We start from the raw sequence: 20,327 nt of genomic DNA, 5'->3' as shown, positions 1-20,327 counted from the left end.
CTCTTCTGACATTCATTTTTGGTCTTTTTTTCTTTTCTGTATTTTTAACGACTTTGCTTTCTTCACATATGATGTCCTTGATGTCATCCCACAACTTCTCTGGTTCTTGGTGGTTAGTGTTTAATGTGTCAAATATATTCTTGAGACAGTCTCTAAATCCAAGTAGGATATACACAATGTCATTCTTTGGCTTCCGTGGACTTGTTTTAAATTTCTTCAGCTTCAACTTGAATTTATACAGGAGCAATTGATGGTGTAATCTGCAGTTGGCCCCTGGCTTTGTTCTGACTGATGATATTGAGCTTCTCTGCTGTCTCTTCCCACAGATGTAGTCACTTTGATTCCTGTATATTCCACCCAGCAAGGTCCACATGTATTGTTACTCTTTATGTTGTTGAAAAAGGTATTTGCAATGAATAAGTCATTGGTCTTGTAAAATTTTCACTTGCATCTCCAGTGTTGTTTCTATTACCAAGACAATATTTTCCAACTATGTATCCTTCTTTGTTTCCAACTGTCACATTCCAATCATCAGTAATTATCAATGCATCTTGATTGCATATTTGATCAATTTCAGACTGTAAAAGTTGGTAAAAATTATCAATTTCTTATTTTTTGGTGTTATTGTTTGGTGCCTAAATTTGAATAATAGTTCTATTAACTGGTCTTCCTTGCAGGCGTATGGCTATTTTCCCATCACTGACAATGTTGTATTTCAGGATAGATCTTGAAATGTTCTTTTTGACAATTAAAGGGAATCTACATATACTTAAAAAATACTTTTTGTGTATCTTAAATTCAAATTCAGCTTGGTGTCCTGTATTTTTTTTCCTGCTACCCCAGGAAAAAAACTACTCAGTGAAGCTGGGTGAAGAACTTAAAACAACTCAGGGTGAGCTGATCTAGGAATCAAAAGTTGTGTTTCGACTATAATCATAAATGTGTTTGTTATTGGCTTAGATTCTTGGGATTAGTCTGACAATGAAAGAAAGAACTGAAAACTAAGTAGCCCACAAAGCTGTTTTAATAATACGATCTCTTACATTGATACTACACATTTGCTTTTCCAAAGTGCTTTCACAATTCATTCGTACTTTATCCTCCAAACCACCAGAAGGTTAGCTCACATTTGCCACATAGTATGACAGTGGAAAAAACCAAAGGCTAGAAAAAAGATACTGCTCTAAAGTTCCCAAGTGAGTTGGTATTAAATCAAGGCCTAGAATCTGTTTTTCCTACTTTAAGCCCGTAGTCATCCCTAGATGAAGAGTTGACAATCTTTTAAAATACAAGTGCCAAGATTCAGAATCTATGTGTGTGTAGGGGTGTGTGTGTGTACATGTATGGATTCTCAGCAATGGGGACAAGTAGTTCTGAATATGCTGACTCTCCTAGAAAGGGAGGAAGAGGCTAATCTGCTTAATATCTGCCTAAGCCTGTGAGTTTATACCAGTCAACCCTTCCCGTTTCCCACTTCATAGCTAGACCTGCATCAAAATAAGCCTTGGGCATCACAGCTCTGATGAAGGCAGTTCTTTCAGTTATGGTCACTTCACTTCTGTTCTTGCTTCCCACTCTGTTACTGCCCCTTTTTGCCTTTTAGCTCTTGGATTTATCTCCCATATCTGGTTGGGTTCCATTAGGACAAATTTCAGGTTCTCCGGTTTTATTGACATCATTCTTCAGATTCAACTTGACTTGCTCTCACCCTGCGGTTCTTCCTGTTTGTGCCATCCTGACTGAGCCCCAGCTCCTGGAGCCCCAGTCTGTTGTGGACTTGGTAAGCTGACATTCTAGCCAGGCAGGGGTTTTGAAAGAAGCAGTGACCTTAAACTGTGAGGTGGAGTATTGGCAGCAACCAGCTACAGAACGCTGCAAGCTGACCTGCAGGCCATTTCTGACACACTTGTGGGTGTCACCTTCTGACCTAGACTGTACTGTTGGCATACCTACCTCCGAGCCTGGAGGACTATGACATAGACCGCACACCAGAAGGCAGGAGTCTTCGTGGTGACTGGTTGTAAGTGCTGACTTAAACCAGGCTCATGAACATAAGATTCCTAAAGAATGTTTACCTGATAAACTGCCACTCCATGTTTACTCAACACTTTAATTTTATTAATTTGTTTTCCTCCTCTTTTTTTCCATCTCCCTTTCTTCCTCACTATCTTCCTCTCTCTCTCCTCTCTACCTTTTTCTTTGTCTCTTTTTCTAATCTTGAGCTATTTCAGTGGGAGTAAGTAAGGCACAGCTCCATTTAGTAATTTTTTACTAGATGTGCCCCAAAAGCTATGCCAAACCAATCCTGGAGATCTCCCTAGTAGAAATGCATATTTATCAACTGCTTTGAGCTAAGGATAGAATACAGTGGCTTCTTGAATTGAAAATATTTGTTGACCTTGATACTAAGGAAAACATACAACAAATCATTTGTATATTAAAGAAATTCCCTATTCTGACTTTCAAATCTGAATATTTTAGGAGAAAATGATGTGCAGGAGCCCAAACTATCTACACAATTTCAAGTATCAAGTAACTTTGGAGTTAGAAAGGACATGAGAGACTCTGAGGTGTTGAATGAGGTAGAGTCAGGACAAAATTCAGGGATCCTGAATTCCGGTACGATAATCTGCCTGTCACAATAACTTTTTATTTCCTGAAATTTTCTTCTCACTCTGTGAAGTTGAGAAGTTTCAGAATAATGTTCTGGGGTTAATGGAAATACTCTAGCTAAGAGTCTAGCTCTTTAGACTGATTCTCCATCATAAGATAAAGTCCAAACTCCTTCAGTTGGCATTCAAGACTCTCCACAAGCTGGTCCCTGCCTACTTTTCCAAATGTATTCCTAGTGTGCATTGTTTGCATACCCAAGCTGGCCATGCTACTGCACATTGAAAACTCCTCATGTTTTTCCCCGTTTAAGTCTATCCCTGTCTCTGGAATGTATTACCATGAACTCCCTACTCTACGCCATCTATATCCTATATAATCTCAAGCCCCATCTTAGATTTCACCTTCTCTATGAAACTTTTCTGACATCCTCTCATCTCCTAGGCCATTTTTGTCTGCACGATTCTTTGAAGATTTACTATATAGTAGGGATGGTATTCAAAACTTTGGGCAGTAATTGTTTAAAATTTTGGTTGGCCACAGTGCTAACACAGAATCCCAGAGGTCCCATTTCTGTGCCAGGTATTTCCCCCTGATTGCCAGATGATAAGGAGGTCTCTGGGGCCTGGGGAAGGGATCAGAGTAGCCAGGTCAGCAGGGGGCTCTGCTGTTGAGAGGGCTTTGGAGAAAATGCCATTTACCACCCACAGCAGAGGTATTTCAAGATTTTAACAATTGCCTTATACTTAACAGTGCATAACAGATGAAAACCATTTCTCCACATATGGTCTTATATTGTTAACTTGCTTTTTATGCGTATGTTTTACATAGTCTTAGAGCTAAATATTTATTTCAGGAATCATCTGAATTCAGGGGTTCTTAATTTAGGGTCTATACTCTAGACACAAAGGGAGTTCATTGTTTTCATCAGATTTTCAAGGGACATATTGATGCAGAAAAAGGTTAAGAACCACTGGTTTGCTCCAATATTTCCATTTTATAGATGAAGAAACTATAGCTGAATGAGGTTGAGAATAAGTGCTCTGCATGCAATAGTTTCCGGTGAATGTTGGCTGCCTGCAGTCTGAACAATTTAAGTTCCCGTAAATGATGCATTGAAGGCACCCTTCAGGTGTTCAATGACACCATATTGACTGACCCTCTGCATGTTTTCTTCTGCAGGGAGCCTTGGTGGGGTGGAAACGGGGAGCTGGTGGAAGTAATATCTCTTACCTAAAGCTATGGATGATGCTTACATTGAAATAATGTGTAGACTAAACAACCTATTGGGAAAATAAAACTAAGAGTGAGGAGTCTAAATTGGGTCATCAGATCAAGGAGAGGAGTGGGAGCAGATATTAATAATTTATTAAGAGCTGATTATCAAATAAGCACTTTACACGTACAAAGTTATGTATTTATTTTTTTTTTTGCCAGTTCAACACTTAACAAGTGTATAGCTTGTCTAGGTTATTTAATCTTTATAACAGTTTTTTGAGGTAGGAACTACCAACTCCCATTTTACAGATGAAGAACTTGTACCAACACAATCTAGCTCAAGTGGCTTTACTTCTAATTACTGCACCATGCTGCCTCTTAAGAATTGGGTTGTGGAGACAGGAAATGAAAATGCAAGAAAGAATAGAAGCCCCTGGGTGTTGCAAATATTTAATGCGCTAGGCAGCTAACTAAAAGGTTGGTGGTTTGAGCCTACCCAGATGCAGCCTGGAAGAAAGGCCTGGTGATCTAGTTCCTAAAAATCAGCCATGGAGCACAGTTCTACTCTGACACACATGGGGTCACCATGAGGTGGAATAGATTCAATGACAACTGGTTCGTTTTTTGTTTGTTTATTTGAGTGGTCTAAGTGGGCCATGGGCTGGGGGAAGCTGGCAATCACCTGGAACAAGTGCTGCTGCCCATGGCAGGCTTTCATGTGGCTTGGTGCTTGTGATACTGGCCTGGTTTAAAGGACAAGTGATGGGGTGGGCAGAGTCACTTAAGAGTCTGAAAGCAACTTACATTATGATATTTATTTATTCACCTACTTAGGCCCTGTGTTTGGAACTGGGGATAAGAGATGCATCTACTCTCAAGAACTGAGGAATCTTGCAGTTCTTTCCAGAGGAGTAGAAACAAGGTCTACCTCAGGGGAAACTGAGAATTTGACAGTTTATCTGTGGGGCTCTGCCTTCCACTTTCTGCTGCTTCATCTCCTCGAGGGTTCAGTGCTTACTTCTCTGTCAGAAATTCTGCTATCAAGAAAGGAATGGAAACTTTTTCAGAATCAGGTGCACATAATTGAGGATGTATAGCCTACTTACTCAATAATATTTTAAGTATGTTTTTCAAACTCTTCACATAGTTTAACTCCTATGCCCCATCTAGAACCATGTTGTCAGCATCACATATGAATAAGCTTCAAATATCCCCACCTCATTCTCACCTCAAGTCATGGTTCTCCCTGGCACCTATCTCTTGCTTTGCCTCCTTTTTCTGTGTCTGTGCTCCCTTGGATCCGAGCATAGCATTTACTCTTCTCAGGTACTACCTGGCTGTTTTCCTTGCCCTCCCCAGCAGTGTCAGGATAAGCCTGGCTGGGAAGCTCCCAGGAGGGGTGTGCTTAACAGGGGCCATGCTGGGTTGATTTGTGCTGGGGTAGCTACTTAAAGTGCCTGGGATTAGGAAGAGCCAAGGGATGAGTATGACCACTTCTGGGGTCCTACTAGTCTCTGGATGGTGCGAATGGTTAATGTTCTCAGCTGCTAACCAAAAGTTCGTAGGTTCAAGTCTGCCCAGAGGTACTTTGGAGGAGAGGCCTGGTGATTTACTTCTGAAAAATCAGCCATTGAAAACCCTATGGAGCACAGTTCTACTCTGACACACATGGGGTCACCATGGGTTGGAATCGATTGCACAGCAACTGGTACCAGTCTCTGGACTTCAGATACCTTATCCTATTTATTCCTCACATTAATTCTATATGACAGGTATTAGTGACCTCATTTTAGAGAAGAGGAGACTGAGGATTGGAGAGTTTAAAATAACTTGCCCAACGTCACACAACTAATAGATGGCAGAGCTATCAACCCTTATCTGCCTGATTGCAAGCCTTTGTGTGATGTTTCACTGCCCTAATACCATGAAAGCAGGATACCATTGTCTATTCTGAGACGGCAAGGATAAGACCAGAAATAAAAAGGAAAAGTAAAAGAATTGGAAGTTGAGTGGACATTGGCTGGAAAAAAAGCAAGGAAGGGCAAGGATAGAACAAGAAAGCCTAAGACCATCACAGTGGGTGAAGCTGGAGCGCCTGAAGCTTTTTAGTTTTTGGCTTTGGACCCTGTGGTTTGTGGTAGGGGCCCAGGACAGGGTGGGTACTCTCAAGGCACTTTGGCCCTTACTCCTGGACCTATTCTGCTTCTAGTGACCACGTCACCTGATTCAGCTCTGGCCTCAGGATACCACCCTAGCCTTGGTTAGCCACTTTATGGGTCCTGTGTGGCAGGACTGGACAAAATGGGAACAAAAACCATAAGCCAAAGGAGCAGATGTGGCAGCTTGAGGTTTTCGGCATTAGCAAATTTTGGAAGAAGGTAGTCTTTTTCATGAAGTGGGGGTGGGGAGGTCTTCTCCATGTCCTGTCCCTAAAATCTTATTTATTACCTGGTGAGCAGCTGCCTATTGTCCACAAGCTTGAGGCTGGCCTCCAATAAAGTTATACAGATGGTATTGGCTCCACGGCCGCTGACATTTTGGTTGTCTGACCTCCTCTACAGTTCCTTTCTGGGGAGAATGATATGCTCCCCTCCCCCCAGCGTTGTGCATTGTACACTTCCTGGCGGAGACATGCAGATGGAGTCTGCAGGTGGCTTGGAGGAGGCCCAGTGGTCTCAGGCTTGGCTCTGGAGGCTGGAAAGGGAGGATTCCAGTTCTGCCCTGAATGGCTCACTAAACTCAGCTCCACTTTTAGGGATTAGGGCATTGGGTCCCGTTCTTCTCTGCTTCTGGGCTTTAGGCAGTGTCTTGAGAACTGCGAGGCTGAGAGAGAGGAAACAGGTGGACACCACGTGGGCCGGAGGAAGCACAAGGTCACTAACCCACCCTGGGGCCGGGAGGTAATTGCTCCCCACGGAGCATGGTGTGTTAATCATCAGATCGCTGAGCTGTCAGGCTGCAGTGAGCGGAAAGTCAGAGCCAGGGCTTGCTCAGTTTGTGAAGAGGAACCGATTTCACACAGGTTGGAGTCACTTTCAGTCCTTCCCCATCTCCTAGGCAGTAAGTCTGATGTTGAAAAGAACTAAACATTGTAATTTACATCAGGGAAATTACACTGTACTTTACACTTCAGAGGTGCTTTCATAGAGCCATAGAACTTTATAGCCAGAAGAAACCAGTGCCTGGTGCTTGATTGGCACTCAGTAAATGTTTATGGAATCATAGTGAGTTTTATAGAGAAGGGAAGTGACTCGCCCAAGGTTGTGCAGCACATTAGGGCCGCAGGCCTGGTCTCCCAACAGGAGATGCCCTTCTCCTCAGGAGACTACCAAATACTCTGCTTCTGAATATGATTTAAAAAAGGAGCTGGGTGGAAGGGCAACTGTAAATAAGAATTTCACACATCATGTTTTAGCATGCCTGTTTTAGCATTTACTGCTCTAAAATCATTGAATGCTCTATAAAATAACAGCTGCTCTTGAGTTGATTCCAATTCATGGCAACCACATCCACGTCAGAGTAGAACTGTTGTGCTTCACAGGGTTTCCAATGGCTAATTTTTTGGAAGAAGATTGCCAGGCCTTTCTTCTGAGACACCTCTGGGTGGACTCAAATCTCCAGCCTTTTAGTCAGCAGCTGACTGTGTTAATCCTCTGCACCACCCAGGGAATTCAAATGTTCTGTTGGGTCTGGATATTTATTGAGGAGGCAGTGTCGTTTAATGAAAAGAGAAATAAGTCAGGAACCAGGCAGTCCTGGGGGTCAGATCTTGTCTCCACTACTGATAAACGTGTAAACTCCAGCTGGTTACTTAAGTTCTTGGAACTTCTGTTTTCTTATCTGTGAAATGGGTGAAAATAATAACCGACTTAATGGGTTACTGTGTGGATTAAATTCAATAATGCATGCTTAGCATGGCACCTAGCACATAGTAAGCCCTCAATAAATGTTATTAATATTTAGATTTTATACTGTGTCCTCAACATTAATTTTCTTCCACTTATAAGATGTTCTGTTTTCAACATAGAACTTTTTTTTTTTTTTTTTTTAAATAACCAAATAGCCATTGCATTGTGAAGTTAAATGTTCTTATATTGGCTCACATAAATGGAAATACACATCTGTATTTTAAATTAGATCACCTGGTGTTTATAGCATCTCTTGGGGATACAAAGGGCTTTTACATCAGTTTTGTTTAGTTTTTTTAACAAGCTCATTAATTTTCACAACATTCTTATGAGACAAGGATTAGACATATTGCTCACGAATTAATGAAAGTACAGAGAGGTTTAGGCATTTGTCCAACATTACAGGGAAAAATCAGTGACAGCCAGGAATAGTATTGACATCGCTGGGCTCCAAGCTCAGAGCTGGCTTGCTGTAGGCTGAGTTACGCGCGCCATGTTTGTGTGCCTGCCTTTTCTCATCTATTTGGGCTGTATCTCAGGTCCTCTCTAGTAACATGTGAGTATGAGGAGTACAGACACATAGAAGCTCTATCAGATATTAACCATTAACCAGCCTCTTTATACCTTCCCCGCACCCACCCCCCCCACCCCTGCCACGGGTTTTGACTGGATGAGAAAAAAGAGAAAAATCTGGGGCAATGATGAAGGTAAAATAGAGTTGTTGAAACGTCTAACCTTCCTCTACTCCACTTTCCACACTGCTTTGCCTGCCTTGATGTCCATGTTTTCCAACCTTTTGGGGCCATGATCTTCTTCCTCTCACATTCTGGTCTTCCAGTCACCACGAGTTGCTATGAGTTCACTCTGACTCATGGAGATCCCATGTATATCAGAGGAGAAGTGTGCTCCGTAGAGTTTTCAGTAGATGGCTTTTCAGAAGTAGATCACCAGGTCTCTCTTTCAAGGTGTCTCTGAGTGGACTCGAACTTTCAATCTTTTGGTTAGCAGCCCAGCATGTTAACCGTTTGCACCACTCAGGGACTCCTTTGTTCCTGGGAAAGCAGCCATGTATTCCTCTTTCTCTGTTGATAGCTTTTAAACTCTCTTAGAAATCATTCGGTTCTAGTGCATAACCAAAGGTAGTTCCCCACTTGCTATAAGAAGAAAGAGGGTAGTACAGGCTATGATTCAGAGATTTCCTATAGGAGGTGGGATTTGAATTGGGCCTTGAAGAACAGATAACACCCCAGTGGGTGAAAAGAGCTGGGGAGTGTGCCTCAGGCAGCAGGAACGGAAGTGAGGCAATGCAGCCTGGTGTTGTAGAAAGAGTATGGTTCTGTAGTTGAATGGAACTGGGTTTAAAGTGTGAGTGGGCTCTGGTACTTATAAGGATACTTATAAGACATAAGACCTTGGGAAGGTTTCTTCTCTGTAGCTTAGCTTCCTTACCTGTAAAGTGGGGATAAAACAATTTACTTCTCAGTGTTGTTGGGACTATTAAATACTACATGTGAAAGCAGTTAGCACAGTGCCCCTAGTAGATGCTCACTGAATGTTGACTTAATATAATTGCTTGACTACTAACATAAATGGCTGATTTTTTTTTAGAAGCAGATCAGCAGGACTTTCTTCCAAGCTGCCTCTGGGTGAACTCAAACCTCCAACCTTCTGGTTGGCAGCCTAGCATGTTAACCATTTGCACCATTCAGAGAATGCTCCGTTCCTAGGAAAAAAAAAAAAAGAAGCTGTATATTCCTCTTTCTCTGATGATAGCTTTTAAACTGCCATCCGTAATAGAAATCATTCAGTTCTAGTCCATAACCAAAGGAAGTTCAGGCATTGGTGAGGTGGTGGCGATGGATATTTTGGGGACTAGTAGTGCCATTTCCTTTGTTCCTGAAATCATGCTGTAAAGGTGGCAGCTTTTCTGCCTCTAGATGAGGGATGCTGGTTAGCAGTTCAAACCCACTCAGCGGTGCTGTGGAAGGAAGGTCTGGCAATCTGCTTCCATAAGGATTACAGCCAAGAAAACTCTATGGTATGATTCTACTCTGTCACATGGGGTCATCGTGAGTTGAAATATACTCAACAGCAGTGAGTTTTTTGGGGGACAGAGAGGAGGCTGACCAGCAATGATTCTTCTTGTGAAGAGTTTTCTTAGAAGTATTCTCAGAGTCACTTACTTCAAGGACTAGGTGGTAGCAGGCAGAGAAAGGCCAAAGTGAAGTGGGCAGCTACGCTGAGCGATGCCTTTGCCTGGTGGGTGTGGCATGCTCTCTGCAATGCAGGGTTACTTTAGGTGGGCAGGAGAAAGAGCCAGAGAGAGAAAAAAAGTCTCAGTTTCGGCTCCAACCTCTTGCTCAGCCAATTGCTCAATGCTGAGCCATGGGAATGCTCCCTCCACAGATGTGTTTGCTCCCGCAGGCCCCGGGCTTGAGTGTCTTGATTACTGGGGCTTGCACACTGTGCTAATGATGAGTTATCTATCTTGCCCTTGTTAAAACTCAGCCTGGGGTTGTAAAATGATGTCAGATCCTCTCTCCCAACTGCCTGTGTCCCTCATCCCCCCACCCTGTGGTGGTGGTGAATCCCAGCCACTGGCTGCATTTAATACAAGGCGTGTTAGGGAAACTCCTTTATTACACTGAGTTCGGGGATATCCTGATATTGGGAGGAGCCTGGGCTCTTAATTAGTACTTACTTGGTTTGCTCTTGTAATCAGACATGCTGTGTGCTTATGAGGATAGGTTTACTGTATCTGCCCGTGTCATATTCCAGTTCAAGACTCAAGGTGCTTTGTCACAAGCCCTTTCTTTAGAAGACTTTAGCATCCTATCATGTCCATCTCACTGCTAATGTGGGCTTTTTCTATATTTATCTATCAGCTGCTCTGCCGTTAGGTTCTGATCTTTGCTCCAGAATTTCCATCTTTGGACTTGCCCTCTGCTAATAAGATGCAGCCATTGTCCCTGCTCTTTATTCCTAACCTCTTTCCTTACACTAGGCTCCATCTTTTTAGTAACCGAAAGTGCTAATGATCATTGCCCAGGCACCAACACTTGAGTCTCTGACACCAAATATTCAGAATCCTTCAATTCTATCTTTAACTGAGTCCCTGGATCCAGGTCTTTTGTAGGTCAAACTCTACCTGACCACCTATACCCATCTAGCTTGCCAGAAATGCCTTGTTGGAATTTCTTCTAGACTCCAAATGCCTGAACCCCAGGAGAGATTCTAATTCAGAAGGTTGGTTAGGGAAGAGGCTGGGGTAATAGGGGAGCAAAGGGAAGCGGGTAGCTAGAACCTGACCAGAAATCTAGGGGCTTCTGATATGGATGGTTCATGAATCATGCACTTCGAGGAACGCTGACCGGTATTGAGGTTTCTGAAAGTCTGACTTTCATTTAAAGGGACATATTGTCAGGTTGGAGTCCCTGAGTGATGCAAATGCTTAACACATTTGGCTGCTAACCGAGAGATTGGAGGTTCGAGTCTACGTAGTTTGTTCCAGAAGAAAGGTTCGGTGATCTACTTATGAAAAATCAGCCATTGAGATATAGAGCACATATTTCTACATATTTCTACTCTGACACACATGGGATCACCATATGAGTCAACTTGACAGCATCCGGGGTCGGGAGAGGGGGAAGTGGTTAGATTGGCCTATAGAGATCTAAAGCCATAAGGTTTAAGAACAGGTAAGGATGAATTGTTTTAAATAAGAGCTTCTTGGGAACTTGAAAAGAATTTAATTTCCTAAGTAAGATAAACACTCTCTCCCCAAGCTTGTCTATACTAGGCATTCGCTTAATTTGCTCTTTCTTCAGAGGAAACTCAGAGGTGAACTTCAGGCCAGCGTTTGTTCAAATTACTTCAGATTTCAAATTTGTTCAAGTCTGTGTTTATGAATTGTGCCTGGGCTTACAAAGTGCACAGTGAATTCCCCTCAGGTGCCGTTGCTACTTTTCTTCCCTCCAATCCTTGCCCTCAAGCTGCCCCATCCTAGAGTTGGCTCGCACTAGAAGTTAGTAATGTCTTTCAGATAAGTGCTTCATGGGTGATCTTTCTCTGAGCTATATTTTTAGAGGAAGAGATGAAAGGAGCCTGAGAAATTAAAATCAAGATAAGCGGTCTCTCCCCTGGGATGTTATTAAGACAGTGTGGTCATTGAAAAATACTTCCCCTTCTTCTCCTCAGTGTTTGACATCTGAAATCACAGAAGATGCTATCACACCCTACTTTATTAACACGGCTGGAGTCACCTGCTTCGAGAAGCCCAAGAACATTAAACTGAAAAAAAAAAAAAAAGTGGCACGAATGGGAAGATAAAGGAAAACTAGGTTTTGGCAGCAAGAGATGCTGGCTCTTGGCCAGGCCCCTGCAGCCACTCTGTTACATGGCCCCATGAATTTATTTTACAGGGAGAGCATTTCCACTGTCTGAGTATGCTGAGTCTGCTGTTGTTCAGACAAGATTCAGAAATCCAGTTAAGTTATATAATGTGTTGCTCTTCCAAGAGAACCTGCGAGGGGGGTAGTAGGTTGGGAGGAGTAGGAGGCAATCAGAATTGGTCCGGTCTGGAGCCAAGCAGGACTTGTGGAGAGGGGTCACAGGGTTCAAGAGAAGTTGGACGGAGGATTATGCACACTAATGCCACAGCCATTGAGCCTGAGGCCAGGGGCGTGTGCTGGCGGAGCAGGGCTCTTGGAGAAAGGCACAGCTAAGCTGAGCTGGGAATGCGGGCTTTGCTGCAGCTGGCAGAAGCCTTAGAGCAAGGCACTGTCACTAATTCCGTGTCTTTGTACTGAGCCCTGGGCTTCCCATTTAGAAATTAGATATTCCAAAAGATGGGTGAACAATTGTTTCTTGGGGGTGGGCTAGGAGTAGCCGTTTTGGGGGTGGTGACATTATAGCCCAGATTTTATGAAAAGGTACAGGTTCCTAATGTCCTTTTTCACTGATTTCATAACCCACTTGTCAAACCATATGTTCTGAGTTGGGGGTTGGAAAATTTGATCATGCTTGGCTGAAGTGTCACGGAGGGGCTTTGGGTCCTGTAAATCTGTATTTCCAGGGCTGCAACTTCCCTTCTAAAGTCTAACAAGGCAAGTCATTTTAGCTCATTAGAATAAGGTGCTAACGAGGACTGAGGAATGGGTTTGATCAAAAGTGGGACGGCTGGTTTTGCTCTGGTCCTGAGCACAAGCAGAGCCTCCTCCACAGCTAATTGCCTTGCAAATGGCTGCCTGTGGTTTTGGAGCCAAAGAGAGCCCGGGTGTAGGTTGGGGGTGGGGGGGAGGGGCAGGATCAGGGGTGAATCTATTTCTCCATCTGGGAAAACGGGTCAAAGCATGTCCTATCCTGATGGTTTCATAATCCTTATGGAAAGGAACAGCAAATTAGTACCCTGGTAGGAAGGGCTTTTCACCCGTTAAAAAAAGAGAAAGAATTAGGAACTGTAATCATTTTGCAGGGGTGAAGGTGGTTATGAGTCCTGATCTGTGATTCGTACAGAGCCTGGCACCTAGTGGGAGTTGGGAATGGTTTTACATGTGTGAAATTGCCTTGACTTTGAGTTCTGATTCAGCAGTTTTCTTGGAATCCACACGTATCTCTTAGAGAGTAAAATCACAGAATGCGTATATGAACAGCTGGTAATCAAATATAACAAGGGAGTTTGTTGCTTTACAGAGGCCAATTAAAAAAAAAAAAAACAAACCTAAATTATATATGGTGAAAACTTGGTGTCAATATTTTAGATTCCTATTGTGGCTTGCTGTTTTTTTCCATGGGAAAAAAAAAAAAAAGACAAGTGATAATAAGTGACCGACTTGTTGGAGGTCAATTTTTTTATTATTTCTTTAAAATTTTACTTTTGTCATATTATAAAAATAATACATTATAAAAATAGTGAAAGTATAAAAAGGAGAAAAATGGCAAATAACTATGAAATAAGGACAATCACTATCAACATTTTCTTTTATAACCTAATGTTTTATAAATGCATATATTTATATGCACATATTTTTACAAAATTGTGATCATATTTTACTTATATTTTAAGTCCTTTTTTCACTTATATATTTTGAACCATTTCCTATATCTATTAATATACTTTATATCATCTTAACAGCTAACTTGCTATTTAATTATAATTTATTTAATCTATTGTACATGTAGATTATTTTTGTTTGGTAACAGGAAAGCTTTTGTGATAAATATCTCTGTAGTAAACTGTTGTATATTTTATTATACTATAGTTCTAGAAGTGGACTCTTGGGTCAAAGACTTTGTAAATTTTTAAGACATTGTGAGGTATTGATAGAAATATCCCTAGAAAGGTAAGCTATTTTGTATTGACATCAGTAGTGTTTGAAAGTTTTGTTTTCTTCAAACACTGATGAACACTGAAGTGATTGTCAGAAATAGTCTTTTCCAATTAGATGGATGAAAACTGTGTCTCATTATTTTGGTGTACGTATCTTGAACCTTTTCCGTCTGTAATGGCCAATTTTGTCTGGTCTTCTGTAAGTTGCTTTTATTTCCTTTGCCAATTTCCTTTTCAGAATGTTTATGCTCATAGATGGTAAAAGCTTTTTGTGTGTCTCAGCTGTGTCTTGCTGTTGTCCCAGAACAAGATCTTCTGTAAAGTGAACAACTGCCTTTTAATTTAAGTATGCCGTAGTCTCATTCAATTAAATTCTACAAGTACCTTTGAATACCTATTATGTGCCAGGCACTGTGCTAGACACTAGGCATATGATTTTGGAAAAAAGACACATGAGCTGTCTCTCAAAGGATATGTAGTCTAGTGAGGGAAGAAAAACAACTCAACAGTTCATTTTAATTCCTCCAGTAGAGAGGTAAGCACTAGATGGTTTAGAAGCAGATAGAATGGACACCTACTCTGTCTTACGTAGTCATAATAGGCTTCTTGGAGAAAGGAATATATTTGCTGAGTCCTAAAGGGTGAATTAGCTAGAATAGGACATCATGTCTGGTAAAGTAGAGGGTTGGTAAAAATAAGGGAAACCCTCCATGAAATGGATTGACATGGTGGTTGCAACAATAGGCTTAAACATACCAAAGATTGTGAGGATGGTACAGGACTGGGCAAGGTTTTCTTCTGTTATACATAGGGTTACCGTGAGTCAGAGCTGATTTGACCACAACTAACGACATAATAGCAACAAAGGATGAATAGCAGTTAGCCAGGCTTGAAAGTGTATGTGTGTGTTTGTGCACATGTGTGTATGTATGCCAGTAAGATTCAATAGTATTAACAAAAAAGTCAAGGAGAGCAAGGTAAATGGGTGGGTCGCGTATACTGCATACGCAGCTAGAACTCACAGTGAGAGAAGGAGGGAAGTGATTGAGTGCGTTAGCAAGAGATGAGGCTGAAAAGTAAGGAGGGGCCAAATTATGTGCATTTTATATTATACACTAAGCAGTATGATCTTTTTCTGATGTCTTAGAGTTGTTATTAATGGTTTCCAAGTAGGGAAGTGACAGGATCCGATTTACTCTGTGGAAAGAGCCCTTAGGCCCCAAGGTACGGAATAGGTTAGAGGTTGGAGGCAGGACATTTCTGGAATCTGGTCAATAACTTAGGAAGCTCTTGAGGATGAGGTGTAAATCAAGGTAGTGGCAATGTGAACATGTATAAGTATACACATTCAAGAGGTTACTAAGGGGAAGAATCAGGGGGTATTGTTTGCTGGGAGAGGTGAAATGAGAGGAGTCAAAGGTGGTGCCCATATTTTGGGTGGAGAGAGGTGCCACTCAATGAGTTTAGGGACATAAAGAAGGAATAGATCTCTTCAGGGATGACGGAGGTTTGGAGAGTTCAATTTTGGATTTGTTAAGTTTGGGGTGACCTGATACATCAAAGTGGAAGTATCCAGTTGGATATGTGCATCTGGAGCTCAAATAAGAAATTTCAAGAGAAATATAGAGTTTGGGAATTATTAACATATAAACAGTAATTGGGGTATGGAAGTAGATGACAGTACCAAGGGAGAATACGTAGAACGCAAAGAAAAGAGGTGCCAGGACAGAAATCTGTGGAACTCCAATATTTAAGGAATGGGAAGAGGAAATAGAGATTGAGATGGGGTATTTAGATTAAAAAAAAATGTTGTCATGGAAGACCTTTCAAGAAAGGTAAAATTTTTTTCAGTGCCAAATAGTGCAGATTAATCAAATAAAATAAGGGATAAAAAGCCTCTTTTGAATTTAGCAACGAGTCCTTGATTAAAGGTGTTTCAGGTTAGTGGAGATGGATACTGGATTCCGAAGGGTTAAAGAGTGAATGGGATGTGAGGAAATGAAAAAAGTTAATGCAGAAATCTCCTTAAAGAAGGTTGATTGTGAAGGGATGAAAGGGATAAGGTGGTAGCTGAAAAGCAAAATGGTTCTGAGGGAACGCAGAGGAGGAGGTTGATGACGTAGGAGAAGAACACGTGAAGGCCAGAGGTCCTGCAGGAGGGGGTAATCATTCTACAGCACAGGTGGACTCACTAGCCTGAGACAGGAAGAGACATTCTGTGTCTTTTGTGACAGAGGAAAAATAACAAAGGATAGGTATGGATGGGTATGGTGACAGGCAATTGAGGAGTTTGCCATGTGATGGTTTCTATTTTGTCTGTGAAGTAGGAGGCAAGATTTTTTGCTGGGCGTTAGAAGGGAGGTGGTTGGGTGGGAGGCTTGACTGGATTGGAGAAGGTTTTAATAGTTGCTATGGAGAGTGGAAACGGGAGCTGAACAGGGATGGATAAGAAGATTTCCAGGCAGCACACTAAAGGCCTATTGAGCTTGAAGCTGACAAGTTGAAGTGGTACCAAATTTGTGCCTGGTTTTATGATTTTTTTTTTCTCTAGTAACCCAGTTGTAGGAGCTGAGAAGGCAGACACCAGGGTTGGGATTTTTCCAATTGAGTGTGACATAAAATTGATGGGGCAAGCTATTTGAGGGCCATGCAATAACAGCATGGTTGAAGTGATTAACTGTGAGTTCAAGGGCGGGCAGGGAGGAGATGATGATAGGAGGGTGGTTGAAAGATCAGGAGAAAGTAGAAGAGTCAAGAGACTGGAGGTCTGGGTAAGGTTAAAGAGCTGGCTTAGGATAAATAAATGAGTGGGAGAGCTACAAGAAAGGGAGATTGGAGTCAGAAGGGGAGATTTTGGGTTTAAGATTTCAGAATTCTATCAGTTTTGGAAAAGAGTTATAATCAATATTCGTAACATCTGGTATGGCATGGACAATGACCAATCAGAGTGGACGCTGGCTGTAAACAACCAGTACACCTATACTGGTGTGTACCTCCTGATTCCAGGGTGTGGACATGGGCTGGCTGTAATCATTATTGGAAACAAGGAAGGATTAAGAGTTTGAGCATTGGGTGGATAATTCCCATGAATATTGAATTTTTCCCAGAATGACCATGTGAACTGGGAAAGAAAACAAAAGCCATGAGCCAGGTGCCAGTATCATCAATAAATGAGAGGTAATTCCTGGCAGTGCCATTCCAAGATATTTTGGTACTGAATAACGGTGATAAAGAGAGGAGGAATATGGTATAGCCAGGTGGCCTAAATGTCAATCAGAGGCTTTGTGTAAAAAGTGGCAGAATCATAGTCTGGAGCAGCAATGGGGAAACAGAGGCACACAGACCCCACTTACCGACCTTGAGATTTGGAAGACTAAGCAACCTTTTGGGAGGATTTCATGGGACAATATCCTTTGAAGAACTAGGTTTCAGTTAAGACAAGAAATGCGAGGAGATATTAAAAAAGAAGTTGAAGATAGAGTAGAATTTGTTTCCCTGGAATGGGGAGAGTTTGGACAGAGGAGAGCAGTGGGAAGTTGGCTCGGGGAGGGGGAACATAAAGCAGTATGGGAATGTGAGAAGGGGAGTCTAAATGATTGGAGAAGCTTACATTTCTAGTGGTGACTTTGGACAATGGTTAAAATATAAGGCATGAAGAGATTAGCAGGCTGTAAATTTTCCAAATAATTTGTCCGAGCACTGTCCTGATGGACAGGGGTGGGAAGGAGAGGAGCTCAGGCCAGTGTGGAATGAGTGAGCACAGCCTGGAGTGATTGTGCCTCCAAGAAACCTCAGGACAGGTGAGCAGGCTGTCACTGGAAATGGCTCCAGGACTTTGACGAAATGTTGGAAACAAGTTGTCTCTGGTGGGACGTATACTGTGTCTGGTTTTCCTAGAGCAGAGTGCACCTGCAGTGTGACTTAATTGTACTAGAGTTGAGCAGAGCATTCCATCCTCAACTGGAAGCCACAAATCCCTTAGTACAGAGGAGGAGCAGAGGTGAACTTAATTGGCAGTCGAGGGTTTGTATTAGAGTTCTCAGCTTAGCACACCGCAAGCTGCCTCCACGTACAGTGCTGAGTAGCACATACATGCTGAGTTGATACTTATTCAATAGTTGGGCTTCAATTAGTTGTTTTGAAAATGGAACTATGTTCATTGCTCTTCAGATTTTACAGCAGAGTGGTGGGATGGGCTTGGCCAATATCTCACTCTGATCTTTCAACTCTCCCTGGGGTAAAAAAGTCAATCAGGGCCTTGGGGAATGTAGTTTATGGCAGAGTTTGAATATAGATAGGGAAGAAGAATTGGTGAATTGAGAAGTATTATGAGAATAATTATATAATATAACTAAAGATACAAGGAAACATGATGTAGCTTGAATTACAGGTTGTCATATACTTCCTATGTGTATATTTCTGGTGTTATGCCTTGCACATACTTAGCAACTATCTAACACATGTGTGTTGATGAGTCTTTTGTTGCTCAGATTACCAGGAGAAATAATGGCAAGATTACACTTTTATCGGGGTAGTGCTGGAAGGAAATATAGTCATGTAGTAGTGTTATAAGCCAGCAGTCTTTAAGAATACCCAAAATAGCACCTGGAATTAGTTTTTTTTTCCCCCGCCCCCTGTTCACCAAGGCAGCATGCCCTCCTCTCCCAAATACACACTGCTATTGCTGCTAAGGTCCCAGCATCCTACTGGAGGAAGCCATGAATTAGTTGGTGGTGGTAGAAAGATTTCATTCCTTCCTCCCTTCCTCCACTCACAAATGTTTGGTGCGTGCCAGCTTTGTGTTAAGTGCTGGGAATATAGAGATGACTAAGTCACTCTGTCCTCACGAGCAGTCTGCAGTGCAATTTGCTTGGTTGGGTATGCTGGAGAAGGCTTCAGAAGATGACATGGGCTTTGGAGAATGAAAAGCAGTTTGGGGAGAATATTTACCAGAAGGAAGCTGTGCTGTGTGTGAAGATAACGAGGCAGGAAAGTTCTCAGTGTCTCTGGAGAAATAATGAGAAGTTGGCATTAACAGAATCTAGGGAATATACTGGAAAAGAATGCCCAGATATTGAGGGGCTTAAATTTGAAGTCAAAATGCTGGAATTTTGTGTTTTAGGCAATGGGGAGCTGCTAAAGCTAGGGAGTGAAATGATCATATTTGCCTTTTAGCAACATCCCTGTAGTGGCTGTGAAAGGCTCTAGAGTCGAGGAACTGATTCAGGTAAGTTGCAATAGCTGGAGCTTGCTGCTCAAAGCATCTTCCATGGAGAAGAGCAAGTTGGAGATGCAGACTCTTGGGCCCCACCCAAACCTACTGAATCATTTTAACAAGCTCTCCAGGCACATTAAAGTCTGAGAGATACTGATTTAGGAGCTATGATGATGGCTCTTATGGCCATTTGCATACCATGGGGGGCTGACCTGACCTTTTTTCTTCCCTTATACCAGACTCACAGCCCCAGGCAATCCCATCCATGATATTTTTTAACCCCGTTTTTGAAAGGCTGATGGAAACATAAAACATTTTATATATATTTCAATAATTTGAGCAATTTTACCCTTTTAAGCCATGACTTTTCAAGCAATTTAAAGTCATGGATCACTAATATGTGAATGGGTTTAGGGAGGCATACACAGGAGACTATTATATCTGCTGTTTTGTTTCTCATAAGACTGGTGATGGGATGCCGGTGTTCATTATGTTTTAGTTTGACATTTTTTGTATGTTCAACTATTTTATCATTTAAATTCATGAAATCTTGATTAAACAGTAATGCTTAGTGATCGACCCGTGTAAAGAGAGTGAGAAAAACAACCTTCATCCAAAATGGTACCTCAAGACTCATGTTGGGGGTGAGGGTAGAATCTAAATGATGGTGATAGCATTAATGTAAATGGTAAGTTATATTTGTTGAGCACTCACTAGATAATATTTTGAGAATAATTTCTATGTGTTAGACATTTTTAAGTGCTTTATCTATAACTCATCTAATTCTTAGAGTTACGCTAGGAGGTTGGACCTATTATTTGTCCCTATCTCATAGATGAGAAAGCTAAGATGTGAAGAGATCAGACACTTGGTCCAAGGCCACAGAGATAGTCGATAAACTAGGATTTGGACTCATTTGGTGGGAATCCTGAGTCTAAGTTCTGAAACACTACACTACAGCATACTTATACAGACTCTCTATATACATAGATGTTGATAGATGAAGATCGAGGATGAAGGATGATAATAAAATAAATGTGCTATTTAC

The sequence above is a fragment of the Loxodonta africana genome, chromosome 19 (genome assembly GCF_030014295.1).
Source record: "Loxodonta africana isolate mLoxAfr1 chromosome 19, mLoxAfr1.hap2, whole genome shotgun sequence".
Classification (NCBI taxonomy): domain Eukaryota; kingdom Metazoa; phylum Chordata; class Mammalia; order Proboscidea; family Elephantidae; genus Loxodonta; species Loxodonta africana.
The sequence above is the reverse complement of the archived record's forward strand: the minus strand, read 5'-3'. Positions refer to the sequence as shown.